The sequence below is a fragment of the Gekko japonicus genome, unplaced genomic scaffold (assembly GCF_001447785.1).
Source record: "Gekko japonicus isolate JY-2015 unplaced genomic scaffold, Gekko_japonicus_V1.1 scaffold2971, whole genome shotgun sequence".
Taxonomy (NCBI): domain Eukaryota; kingdom Metazoa; phylum Chordata; class Lepidosauria; order Squamata; family Gekkonidae; genus Gekko; species Gekko japonicus.
Window position 1 is genome coordinate 115,789 of NW_015161500.1, and position 14,686 is coordinate 130,474.

Below are 14,686 nucleotides of genomic sequence, written 5' to 3' on the forward strand. Positions count from 1 at the left end.
TTCTTGAAAAAGAGCAGTTTCTGTCAAGAACTCCCTCAGCCCCACCTACTTCACAGGGTGTCTGTTGTGGGGAGGGGGAGGGAAAGGAGCTTGTAAGCCACTCTGAGACACCTTTGGGTAGTGAAGGGCGGGGTATAAATCCAATATCTTCTTCTTCTTCTTCTTCTTTTAGCTGTTCTAACCCAACTGCTCAGCAATTTCATTGAGTGCCCACGAGGAGGGGGGGGGTCTCACACTCTGCAGCACAGACTACCTACCACACATGGAACTTATTCATAGCATCCAGCCCCAAGAGATAAACCCTTAACAACACACATGCCAGATCACATGCCAACGGCACACACACATACACACAAAGAACAACCATTAAAGGAGTGGGATAATAAAATGATTTTAGTGCACTGCTTAGAGCTGGTACATTTCTGGGGAACTTAATCCATAATTAAGGTACCACCACAGAGAAGTCCCTGTTCCCGGTAACCTGCCTAACCTCAGAAGTCGGGGGCATCTGAAGCAGGGTTTCAAAAGATGATCTCTGAGTCTGGGCAGCTTCCTAGAGGAGCCGACAGTCCTTTAGAAGCTTAATGATTCTGCACCTTGGGTCTTCAAATGTTTACTGAAGGAGGCACACAAGTAAGGCCTCTTCCTACATAGGTAGCATCTCGCATGTTCTACTGAGTGGCTCTTCCATTTGCATGAGCCACACGCCTTACAGTTTTTCAGTTCACAGACAGGCGCGAAGCCGTTCCATCCGATTTTGCTGTGCCCACGCTACATTGTCGAGGGGGAGAAGTGTTTTTGCACAAGTCAGCCTCAAACGTATCTTGGAACGGATCTGTCACCGCTCTGCACTAGCTGCTCCTTGGCCACACAGCGGCGGCTTGGAAGCTCTTCCACAGCTTCCCCTCGTTTCCTCAGCCGAAGTGCAGGCAACTAGTGCATGACTGCTGCACTGATGGCTAGTCGGCTTTCATCAAGATAAAAACAATCGAGTAGGTCCCGACAAAGACAGGATTCTGTCTATTTGGACATGCCTCGGAACCCAGTTTTCGAAACGTCGCAGGCTTCCAATGAAATAGCAGGAAAGGAAGAAGGGAAAACTCCTCCACGTTCAGCTCTTTCTGTATATTTTGTGAGGGCGGTGTCCTGCCAGACGCTACTCTTATGCAGATGTTGTGGAGAGGATAAGCGTGTCAACCTGCAGGTAGCAGCTGGAGATTTCCATGGAATTCTGTCCAATCTCCAGGCTATAGAGAGCAGTTGCCCTGGTGAAAATGGCTGTCATGAAAGATTGATTCTATGGCATTATACCCTGCTGAGGCCCCTCCCCTCCCGCAACTCCACCCTGCCTGGGCTCCACTCCCCAAATATCCGGGAATTTCCCAATCCAGAGCTGGCAACCCCCACTAGTTTCTGGGTAACACACATTGTCCTGCACTAGTGCAATAGTGCCCCTTGTGGCTACTGAGATAACACTTCTTCTGCCCTATCCCTTCTCTGCCCTACCAAACATATGCTATACGGCTGTGATTTGAATTCTCTCTCATATTAGGGCACTTCATTACGCAATAAACTTTCTTTAACCATACCATGAAACAGTATGCTATAAAAGCAGATTAGCACATGCCCTCCAATCCACTACATTGCTTATATTCGTCCGACCCTTGTTTCTAGAATACCCCCTTCTATTCTACGCCTTTTTTAAATACTGGCTTGATAGTCAATCTTCTTTCCTTTGCTTTGTCTGCATTTTAAAAGAATTATGCCTGACCATCGGTTATATTCACACTCCCATTCCTCCATCTATCCCCCAGCAATTTGCTTGGCTGGATCTTTTACAGCCTCCACTTTGACTGCGCAATATCCCTCCCGCTTCTGCTCGCAAAGATAATTCACGTCGCCCTCCCAAAGTTTACTAGGCGCGCGGATCCTTCCTTTCTTTCTGTCTCTTTTAATAGCAGTTCATCTCTTTCCCCCCACCGCTTGCAAGTTTTAAGTGGGAAATAAATATATGGCGCTGGGAGAGAAGGTGCCGTGCATATTGATCTAATTAAATGCTGGGTGGCAGGTCTTTTTGGTTCTCTTCCTTAAGAATCAGGAGAAAGGAGGATTAATTCCCCGTCATTTTGTGCAGTGGTAGAGGTATATACATAAATAGATAATCTTGCCCTTCCATCCCCTCCTGCTGCACCCGACGCCTTGCCTCCCCACCCCCCCGTGCTTTACTCCCTTATAGCCGTACAGTTGGCAGAAAATGAATTTCTAACACGAGGGCCTCGGAGACTGGGCTGCTGCAGCTGCCGAGTGTCCCTCCCATAGGTCTGGCCAGCAGCTCTGACATCCCCGCACAAAGTAATCACAGATCACAGCGTTTAATCACTGAAAACAAGCACTCCAGAGGACAGCAGTGTCAATATCCCACTCTCTCATTATCTGTTTGGATTGCACATCCGCACTGTCAGATAAACAGAGTGGAAAATTAAGATTAAAAATATGGTAATTTCATTTCAGGCAGCAGGCTCCACTCACTGCCCCTATTATGCTATTGATTACCTCTGAATTCAATTTTTCTTTCAATGCAAACTTTAATCTGTTTGCTACCCAGCAATTCAACTCCCCAAGGGCTATTTGAGAGTAAGTAACCATTTAATCTGATGCTAACTGAAAAATCACCGTCCTTAATGAATTGTGTAAATCATTCAGCTCTGAAGCACCTTTGACTTCTATTTCATTTTTTATTTTCTGCTCGATATAGGAAGGGATCGGCGTGTGAATAATTACAAAGTAGCAAGTATTTTTTTAAATAGAGCAAATATGATAAAAACCCTATTATAGTGGGGCATGTGTAATGAACAGTACTTTTTAATTTCAAAATAGCTATTCATTAAAAAAAGAATGGAAGATTAAAAAGAGAGGCTCAAAGCTCAAGGTAGAAGTTGATAGACATTGTAATTACATGGTTAATTTCAAAGATTTATATGCCGTTATGATTTAAAAGGAATTTTTATGACCTGACATTTTCATTTGAGGAGATTTTTTTTTATTTAAAATTAATCTTCTAGCTCCTATTCTTAATTATTTCTTGGCAAGCGATAAATGGGAATACAAAAAAATGCCCTATATCATATTTTTAAGCAGAATAAATGCAGGCGGATTTGTGAGTGGCCCTACTTCGCCAGAATGGAATCCCTTGGCATTGAAATCCTGCATTAACAGGGAGAAGGGAGTTACTGGCCCATTTTAGCAGTAGCCCAGATCGCCAAACCTTGCCATATATATAAATGCTAAAATGGGCCGATATATATAGTGTTTTAGAAGATTTGTGGCTTTGCAGTTCAACTGGAATTACCGTTCCCATTTCCATTTCCAGCTCCCTCCTCCCACACTGTTGATATTGGGCTCCCATTAAAACTATTTTCTGTGTGGGATTTGGGAGGATCTGGAATTTAAAGATTCCCCTAGAACGTTCAGAACTGAATCTGGCTTGAAGAGAATGCTCAGGTGGTTGTTTACCATTAGGATTTTAAATGGTGTTTCCTGTCCCGGGTTCATTATGTAGGCCAAGTGGCTAGGCCCGAAGCCTGCTCAAACACACTATCACACACACACACACCACGCAAACAGACTCGCGAATGCACATTTGTTTTGTTTTCCCTTAGAGATGGTTATTTAGCGAGTGAAGACATTAACTTTTATGATGATCGAACCTTCACAGAGTGGAAGCCTGTTATTAAACCCAACCAAGACCTCTCTAATTATCTTCTAATGGGCACCTGGAAAGAGCAGAGCACCAGCCAAGGCCGCCTTCCCCACCACCTCCTCCTCCTCCTCCTCCTGAAGAGGAGGTAAGAGACTCGGCTTAAGCCAAATTTTTCCTCAAGAGCTGGTTGCTTACTCAGCACTGTAGTGGGGAGGCAGGTAAAGCCCTCATTAGTGGTGGCGGGACAGGGTGAAACAACAGCACAGGCAAATTCATTGACTGGCACGTTGTGTGTCTTTAACAACAACACACAGGCCTTTTCTTTTACTTTCTCAGATCTTCCGCTTCAACAGGCTGTCCACCTCTCCCAGTGATATCCAGGAATGGTTGGAAAGAGCTGGCGAGATGTTTTGACGACGGTACGCAGGTTCCAGCATCATTCTGTTGTATTTCCCAAGACATAAAAGTGCTATTTGATACAATAGCATTTTTATTTAGCTAGTTTATACCCTGCTTTTCTCCCTTAACCGGAGACACAAAGCAGCTTACAAAACCAACCATTTAAAGAGACAAATGCAACATTTATTTAGATATTTGTGCCTCACTTTTCTCCCCAATGGGGGTCCAAAGCAGCTTACAACCCTATTCTCCCTTCCTTTATTTTATCCCTAGAGCAACATCCCCATTGGGTTGAGAGAAGAGTGACTGGCCCAATGTCACTCAACAAACTTTCATGGCAGAATGAGGATTGGGACCTGACCAGTGTTCCCTCTAAGCTGAGTTGGTGTGAGCTAGCTCACAGGTTTTTAGCCGCCGGTTCACAGGTTTTTGCCTTCGCTCGGGAAAGATGGCTCCGGAGCAAAATAATTTATGCAGCAGCCAAATCGCTCGCTCACAACTTTAATGCCAGTAGCTCACCAAGTAGGATTTTTGCTCACACGACCCCCGCAGCTTACAGGGAGCATTGGACCTGACTTTCCCAGATCGTAGTCTGATGCTCAGACAGTTGCACCATGGTGGTTCTTTTGATGTTTCAGCATCCTGGGCTGCAGAGGCGTTCAGTAGCTTGGCTTGCTCAGGCACCCGGGCTATGTACCTGAAACAGGGGAGGAACGAACTCAACCCAGTTCTTGTTGAACTGGCAGAAGACGGTCCTAACCTTCCTCCCCTCAAGCTCTCCATTCTTAGCCAGATCACTGGCCCACTTATACAAGTCTTTCTATCCCAAATGGCATAAGAGCAGAAGAGAACATAAGAGAAGCCAATGTTGGATCAAGCCAATGGCCCATCCAGTCCAACACTCTGTGTCACACAGTGGCCAGAAATACCAGGTGCCATCAGGAGGTCCAGCTGTGGGGCCAGGACATTAGAAGCACATCTCAAATGTTTTAAATGGGGATATTTTCCAGCCCAGCCATTTGAGATCTTTCTACCACAGGTCCCAGCATGTGCACTGAATTGTGGACATCTTCTGTCTTTGTTCCTTGCTGTTTCTGTTCTCCACTTTGTACGAATCATGTAGAGATCCCCTTTCTGCAGGCTATGGACCGCAAACTTCTTTGGTTTCTTCAACAAACCTGGCATATAGACAGATGTGTGTCCTATAGAGGAAGGGCAGCCTATTCAGTGGTTCAGGATACCCTGAGAGCCTGATGGCTGAAGGGCAACATATAAATCTTTTTAATGAATCAATTGCTAGAATGGTGCCACGGAACAACAGAAAGACTGTTGTACTTACCAGCTACCATTGCCAAATACCATCCGAGAAAGGAACACACCAGGTCTTCACAACACCGCTGCATCCTGATGACAGCCAATGAGTGCACTGGGCCTCCCAATTTCGCTACAGCTCTATTTGTGAGGTTATAGTCTGCCTTTCTCGCTGAGAATCAAGGTGCATTACACAGTGTAAGTGCACACAGTCCATAGGATGGGACATCTGCAGAAATCTGAAACCAAGCAGAAATCTGAAACAAAGCAGAAATATTAACATGATACACTAAACAATGCAGAAATCAGTATGAACGTGCATCGTTATAGAGTGCCAGTTTGGTGTAGTGGTTAAGTGCACGGACTCTAATCTGGGAGAACCGGGTTCGATTCCCCACTCCTCCACTTGCACCTGCTGGATGACCTTGGGCACGCCATAGTTCTGGCACAGCTGTTCTTGAAAAAGAGCAGTTTCTGTCAGAGCTCTCTCAGCCCCACCTGCCTCACAGGGTGTCTGTTGTGGGGAGGGGAAGGGAAGAAGAAGAGAAGAAGAGATTGGATTTATACCCCGCCCTTCACTAACCAAAGGAGTCTCAGAGCAGCTTACAATCTCTTCTTCTTAGTGTGGGTGGAAGTGCCCGAATCTGATTCTGCGCATTAACACTCAACTCATCAATAGCACAAAGCTGCACCTTGGCACTACCAACTTTACAGCATGGAGCACCAAGGCAGGGCCAGTCCCGTCTACCGGAATGCACCAGTTTTTTTGCTTTGCTTTGCTGGTAGAAGCGGGTCTGACTTGGTCCACCAGGCAGATGAGCCAGACCGATCAACTTCCCCAATGGAGCAAAAGTCCAGCGGCGCCTTTTAAGAGCGTCCCCAAGTCACACCTCACTTCTTTAGATATGTGAAGGGGGAGATCATACTGGGTTTCTTTTTATGAGAAAGATTACCCCATTTAACTACGCTACTCTTCTTACCTGTTCAAACGCCCTGGCCTGTCTAATCATATGAGCAACTGCTAATTCTGTTGATTCATTATAGGAGTTACACAAAGCCTTGCCACCCCGGCTCCTCTCTTTCACCCCCTGACACAGAGAATTTACAATTGAAAGATCTGTGACAGCACGCACACCAAACATCTCTGCTTCATTCCCTCTTCCTAGGGTTGCCAGCTCCAGATTGGGAAATACTTTTTTTTGGGGGGGGGGGGTCTGGAGCCCAAGGAGGGGGGTTGAGGAGGGGAGGGGACTTCAGTGGGGCATGATGCCATAGACTCCACCTTCCAAAGCAGCCATCTTCTCCAGGGTAACTGACCTCTGTCGCCTGGAGATCAATTGTGATCCCAGGTCTCCAGCTTCCACCTGGAGATTGGCAACCCTCCCTCCCCCTCCTGTAACTCTCCCCATAGGATGAATTCACGGTATGAGCTCCCCCTTCACATATCTGAAGAAGTGAGCTGTGACTCACAAAAGCTCACACTGAAATAAATGTTTTCAGTTTTTAAGGCACCACTGGACTTTCACCTTAATACAACAGACTAGAACGGCTACCCCTCTGCAATCCTTTCACAAATCAAACTGGAGTCCAAGAGGCATGTGTCCCTCTGGGATTTCTATCTCTGCGCTCATGACCACTCTCTGCCCCAATCCCCAGTTTGGTGTAGTGGTTAAGTGCGTGGACTCTGATCTGGGAGAACCGGGTTCGATTCCCCACTCCTCCACTTGCACCTGCTGGATGACCTTGGGCAAGCCATAGTTCTGGCACAGCTGTTCTTGAGAAAGAGCAGTTTCTGTCAGAGTTCTCTCAGCCCCACCTACCTCACAGGGTATCTGTTGTGGGGAGGAGAAAGGAAAGGAGTTTGTAAGCCACTCTGACACTCCTTTGGGTAGTGAAGGGCGGGATATAAATCCAATCTCTTCTTCTTCTTCTTCTTCTCCCCAATGGTTGCCAACTCAGCAAATATGTGCACCAGCAGTACTACACATCCTATAGGACTTTTGTTGGTTTGTTTTAGAGCCACAAGGCAGCAGAAAGCTGTTCCATCACCTACTTAAGCAGTCCCACTATGCCCCTGCTTCTCCTGCACACAACGGTACTTTGGTTGGGCTAGGCGGCTTTTGTAGAAAATGGGGGGGGGGGGACACGACATTAAGATTGTAAAATGGCCACAGAAAAAGACCAACCAGATGATGGTTGCAAACTGGCACCCACTGAAAAGTGTTGCCTGATGCCACAGCTTTGGCCTGCTTATAGGAAGACTGCTTAAGAAATCACTCTGTGGCCCATCCCAATGGCTGAGACTCATTGCTCGCATTTAGAATCCCCCTCCACATCCACACACTGTTGCAGATGCGCGCACATGTTTCCTTTTCAGGAGGAGCACCTGTCTACAGTGGGGATTGCAGATGAAGACTGCTGGTGGTCAATCCCTTGGCTACAGCCCCTGATCTCTATCCATGTCCATGTTTTGCTTCTAGTTTTTCTAGTTTCCCCACTGCTGGACCTCCTGATGGCACCTGGTGTTTTTGGCCACTGTGTGACAGAGTGTTGGACTAGATGGGCCATTGGCCTGATCCAACATTGGCTTCTCTTATGTTCTTATGTGTGGTAATTGGGGGAAACGTTTGATGCATAAAGGCAGTTTTGGCCCTGGGGCCACCTGTCGCTGATCCCTGTTATAGAAACAAGGACTTTTCCATGGTTGTTGGGGTGTGTTGTTTTTTTTGCATAGTTCTAACATAAAATATTTTTTGCAAGATAATGTTTCTGTTCCAGTTTTCACACGACAGTATCTTGCCACAGGAGACATGCAGTTCCCGTCCCTTCCAGCACTCATCTCCATTGCAGGGAGCAGGGCTGTGCTTGAGTGTTGCAAACACCAGTAACAGGACTCCAACCCACTGTAGATCTTCAGTGGTTCTCCAGCTGAGAGTGGGGAAAATATTCCCTGTCAACTCAGAGATTTTTCAGGGCCGTATTTTTTTATTTTATTTTTTAAGATCAAACCAGTAAGCAACATCCTTGGAAAACAGCTACTCTGAAAACTGGAATGGGGAAAAAATAGTTTTTAACAACATAAAAATAATTTTAAAAGCTGATTTGGACCATTATGCGAAAGAGCAATCTTCAGCAGCTCTCCTCAGAAGCAAATCCCATCTTATTCAATGGGGTTACTCCTGTGAAAGTGTATTTACACTGCAGTCCTAAGGTTCATACTAAGCATGTAGACTCCCTTCTCCTGCAGATGGCTGAAGTCAATATGTGGGAGAGGTAATAACATAAAAACCCATTTATGCTCTTTTCCTTTTTGTTTGTAAATGTATGTATGCACACACGCACACACACTGTATTAATGTGGGGTTTTAAAAAATACACTCTTACTCCTATGGGACAGGTAATGTTAAAGGCAAATAAACAGTTACGGGGTAAATAATAAAACACTAGCCAAATCTATGCTTATTTATATATTTAAAACATTTTCTATACTCTGCCCACCAGTGCCAAAGACACACACAGTTTAAATCATTATAGCAATGGCTGCCACGTTTACACAGATATCCAGAGTATGTGAAAGGGTATATTTTAATAAGTTTCACTAGAGCATTTAATAGCAGTATGCTCTTGCAGAAAGAAGTGCGCACAAGCATGCATAGTTTTTTCAGCATGACAACGGGCTGAATTTCAGTGCACGGATATCGCATATGGACCAAAAGCTGATCCATTTTGCATCTAGGTAACTTTCGGAATGCCTTTATAACAAGCCTGTGAAAAAGAAAATGCACTATTTTAGCTTGAAAATGGCATTTGGGTGTACTCAAAATACATTAGTCAGTGAAACTCAGGTTAAGCAAAGAGAGCGAAAGGACTTTGTAACTCTGTTCATCTCCCAGATTACGTAACTATAGACAAAACACAAGATAATTATGAGAAACACATGCAGAGATATGCCGAGGACATTTTGAATGATGTACCGGTGCACAGCTGTTGAACGCATCTATATATATTGCACCATACTGCTTTCCATATAGCACTCTTCACAGTGAAGACATTCATATGCATCCACAAAAAATATTGTTATATACTTAAATTACATGTGCGGCAAACGGTGGCATCAGAGGAAATCAATTGCCTGGCAAGTAAATGAAACACCTCCCCTCCAGTGCGCAGAGCACTGCACACTGCTACTGAAAAGGAGCCTTCTTTCGGGGAGGCTTGGCTCTTTAATCAGCTTCCAGCAACTCACGGAAGAGACCCATTTTCCTAGCAGAAGGGAACATGTTGCTGACCACTTTCGGCAAGCTAATTGTCTTCCTGGATTCAGAGTGCGTGTCAAATGCTGCTTAAGGAAATCGGATCTTCCTTCCAGCAGGATTTGTTTCTTTGTCACTTTTGATTTCATGCCTCCTTCATCACTCGTCTCCCTTACCTGCCCTCCCGCTGTGGCGGCTTCATTGTTGAGCATCCCCCAAATAATGTTTGGTTTGCGTGTTTTGCTGGTATCTGCCTCCTCACCCTCTGATTCACCAAAGCTCTTCTGAAGGCGGCATCGGCCAAGAAGCTCGGGGAGAAGCCTTTTGCAAACTGGGCTTGCTTGGTGGCAGTAAAAGCACGGTGCGGCTTTGCATATTTATTTGTTTCCCCTGCGCTTATAACAACAGCTGTAAATACAGAGAAGGCATCTGAAGCTCTCGGAGGCTGCCGGGCTCACTCGGGAAGCAGTAAAACTGGGATTTCTCCCAGGCGTCTGAAGGAATCCTTGCAGTTATTTCTAGTATCTTAAGACACATACAACACAAGTCCATTTTTATAGAGTTCAATATTTCTCAAATGTAGACTTTGCATCGAGAATTTCACGGACACAAGTGAGTGCATGAGGCCTAACGGTGTATAATCATTGATTTGTGTATTTTTTTAAAGGGGGGGGAATTGTGCACAAAACCGTAAACGGTTCATGCATAATTCTAGCAGTTTGCCGCAAATGTACTCCGGAGAATGTAATAAACTCACAGGGAACCCAGCCCAGAGAGGTCTCCCACAATTCTGAAGTTGGATTTTGTTGCGGTAGACATCGCAGATGGCACTGTCATTTGAATTCTCTAGTACAAAAGTCTGGCATGCTAATAGGTACCTATGTGTCACCAAAGGTTCCACTGGAGAGTGGGGAAAGTAAATATATTCTGTGCATAAACAAGGGCCAAAGAGGGGCTTGAATGTTATTTGTTCGGCCATAAAAGGGCATCTGTTGATTGGCATGACTTTTGCCTGCTGAGTTTGCCAGATCAGGCATTTAATATGAAGACCACAAGCACTGTGGCACCTTGGAGAATAACTGATTTGATTGGGGCTCAAGCTTTCAGAGGTAACATCATTCTTCAACCGAGCCAACCCTCTTCAGCCTGGGAAAAGCACTGCGCATGCCTCAGTCGACAAGTTAGGAAGGATATAAGTGCGCACTGAAAACACTCACGTCCGTGGGGACTCACGTCCGTGGGGTATTTGAGCGGCCTGTAAAAAGGGTAACCTGAGCAACAAGGTGAAGAACCTTCCGGCACACAAACAGTGTGATGGATACAGAAAAGCAAACATCAGTAGAGATGAAACAATTGGGTTTTTTTTTAATTTAACATTTTATAAACAAAACACAATGTAACAGACTAAATCAACAAACAGATCAAGAAACAAATCCATTGAAGCAGAGCAAAACCATACATCACTTCATATAAATTAGATACCATACATATATTAGAACTAAAGATTTTAAGTTTTTTGGGACCACTTCATACTGTTGCAAGTGATATAATATAGTGGACCGAATCTCAACAAAATCTAAACAAGAAGGGTGGGATTCATATTGATTCACCTAATAAGTGATTTTGTCCATTATATACATTTTCCATATCTTACAGTGTCATAATGTAAGTGTAGGTCCATCTAAACATCTTTGCATGTGATCAGCATGTGATCAGAAAAAAGGCCAAGTCGTATAGCAGGATGAAGAGAATGAGTGATACGGCAGGTTTATGAGCAAACAGCGGTTACTAAAAGGACTCAATCCACCACACCTAAACCTGTTTACATCAAGGAGCTTTTGTAACTGTCCATAGTTATCAGCTTGGCTTCCAAATTTCCCATGCAAGTTCTGCAAACTAATCAATATAATAAATTGAATTTAATCAGAATCTTCTCATAAATAACAATTGAAATACTATTCTGTAAACAAAGGTGTCCACCTACAAAACTGGTCTCACTCCAGGCGCTCAAGAAATTATGACATTGGAAAGATAAAAGCCCACCTCTGGTAAATCGATTAATTGAAGACCTTAGTATTCTATCAATAGGTGAATGCATGGCATATAGACAACGATTGTGTCTGGACTTATTTTTAGATATTTGGAAACCGTTTATAAAAACGTACATATAGATCCGCCACCATTGTTATATTTTTATCTCTCCGTATGTCCTTTTTCCCTTTTATTTAACTTCATTTAGTTGCTGGATTTTAAGTTTCTTTCCCTTGTTCTTTTTTCTGTTTGTTTGTTTGTTTTTGAAAGAAAGATAAAAATAAAAAAGAGTTTTCCAATGAAATTAACCAGTTCAGCAACTGTATGATTATGGTACATTCTGGGGAAAGTTGAAAATGTAAGAAATTGACATTGTAGTTGACCTCCCTTTATAGGTTCTTCCCTTGAAAAACATTTAGGTACAAAGCATGCAGAAAGATGTGAAAAATAAGCTTGCGAACATACCTGTTACATGCCCTTTGGTCCTGTGTTCGCTTTGTGTTGACTTCTGATATCAGCAGAGGTAGGTTCTTGTCTGTGAAAGCTGATATCACAATCAGCGTGTTAGTCTTTAACGTGCCACAAAACTTTTTGTCATTCTTGTTCTTTCTATAAAACAGACCTATTATTTAAAAAAAAAATCTCAATTATATCGCCACATCTTTTGTATAATTTAATTGGTTTGTAAACCCTCGGGAGACGGAGATCCTTTTCTTGGCAAAACCATTACCCCCTCCAGAGTCCTTGGCTGTAACAATGGAACATAAATTACTTTTCCTCCCCTCACATATTCTGGATGAATGTAGGCATGTAAGTCCAGCAGAAATCGTGAATACGCTTAATGCCGTTAAGTCTATTCATCTTTGATAATAAAAATATGCCAACTGGTTGGTTATTTTTATATCCCATTTCCCTCTGTTTTAGCCTCACAACATCTATGATTTAGGTTGGATGGATTCAGGTGGGGTAGCAGAACAAAGTTTGTGTCCGGTGGTACCTTTAAGACCAACGAAGTTTTATTCTAGGCAGGGCTTTTTTTTTTTGTAGAAGAAGCCCAGCAGGAACTCATTAGCATAACAGGCCATACCCAACAGCAGAAACGTATTAGCATAATAGGCCACACCCTGACAGCACAGCATATTAGCATATTAGGCCACACCCCCATGTCACCAGAAGTGTTGTCATCCAGCCACACCCACCTTTTGCTTCTTATTCTGTTTACCTTGTTTGTTGTCAAAACCCAGGGCTTTTTTTGTAGCAGGAATTCTTTTGCATGTTAGGCCACACACCCCTAAAGTAGCCAATTCTAATGAGTTTCTGCTGTTGGGTGTGCCCTATTATGCTAATGAGTTGCTGCTGGGCGTGGCCAACTCAGGAGCTTCTCCCCCGCCAGATAGGCGACCAGCGCCTCGGCCAGGGCGCCGACCTCGCAGGCCCCCCCCCCGCTCTGCCAGCGCAGCCGCCAGGTTGCCGGTGAACACGACCAGCGCCACCACCCGGCCCCAGTTCAGGCCACTGTCGGCTTCCATCTGCGCCGCCACCCGGCTCAAGTGGGCGGCCACCCCGCCGGGCTCCGAGGCTGTGGGGCTGCAAGCCGAGCAGAAGAACGTCTTCTCGCGGCTCTCCAGCTCATCCGCCACCCACCGCAGGGTCTTGGCCGTGCGGCTGGGGGGCAGCGCCGAGCCGCCCAGGTGGTGCTGGAGGTAGTCGTCCACCAGCTGCGCCTTCTCGGCTGGCAGCTTGCTGGGCATGGCAGCTCTTTGGCAGCAGCAGCCGATTAATAGCTGGCTCACTCCAACCGGGCCCTGTACCGGTGCCTGGCGCTGCCTAAGGAGCCGCCTCCGCCCACGTGCCTGCCCACATGTCCCGGCCGGCTTCACCGGTTCCTCCTCCCTGCTCGGGAAGCCTGGAGCACTCCACGGTGATCGGGGGGAGGGGAAAGCAGATGATTGGGGAGGGGGCCCGCAAAACTCTCCAGGGGGGCAGGCCCCATGGGCCCCGCGCAAGCTACAGGCCTGGGCCAGAGGTGTGAGCCAAAGGGCTCTTGGCTTGCAGGCTGGGGCCTGTGTTAGGGTCACTAACCTCTAGTGGGGCCTGGAGCTCTCTTGCTGTTGATCTCTAGATGATCAGGTCCCTGGGGGGAAATGACTGCTTTGGAGGGCGGAGCCTATAGCATTGTGCCCTTCTGAGGTCCGTCCCCTCCTCAAACCCTGCCCTCCCCAGGCTCCGTCTCCCAAAAATCTCTCCACCCAGAGCTGGCAGCCCCAGCCTGGGTTAGGAGGCCTTGGCAACCAGGATCAGGCCTGTATCTATTTTTGTTTGTTTGTGTCGCTTAATTGGGCTATTTGGGGAATTGTCTTTCAGTGGTGTTTTGTGAGCTGCCTTGCGGGGAGGAGTTGTAGGGATGCCAGCCTCCAGGTGAGACCTGGGGATCCCCCGGAGTTACAGCTCATCTCCAGACTACAGAGATCAGTTCCCCGGGAGAACATGGATGCTTTGGGGGGTGAACCCTATGGCATGGTACTCCACTGAGGTCCCTGTCCTCCCCAGGCTCCATCCCCAAATTTCCGGGAATTTCCCAACCTGGATCTGGCAACCCTACCCCCTCATCCCCCGCTGGTGGACAGGGTTACCTGGCAACCCTAGGGAGTGGCACACAAATGCCATAAATAAGTATAAACACTAGGCCCACTTTAGTTGTAGATTTTCCGGGCTGTGTGGCCGTGGTCTTGGCACTGTAGTACCTGACATTCGCCAGCAGCTGTGATTGCCGTCCTCAGAGGTATAACACAGAAAGATGGAGTACTCTCAGTGTCAATCTGAGAAGAAAAATGGTAGGCAGGTAATTTATATCTACTCAGGAAGGTGGGGTAGGGCTGAGTCATTCTCTTGTAGGAGTTCCCCAGACTGTAACATGTTAATGGAGGAGCTTTCCTGAGGAGGTTCTTTTGCATGTGGATTGGCTGTTGAAATTCTAATTGTTATCTGTAGC

General features: G+C 45.8%; 1 pseudogene; it reads right to left on the bottom strand.

Annotated features, from left to right (window-relative positions):
* Positions 1-8,790: 8,790 nt before the first annotated feature.
* LOC107125752 lies at positions 8,791-13,445 on the bottom strand (annotated as a pseudogene).
* Positions 13,446-14,686: the final 1,241 nt, after the last annotated feature.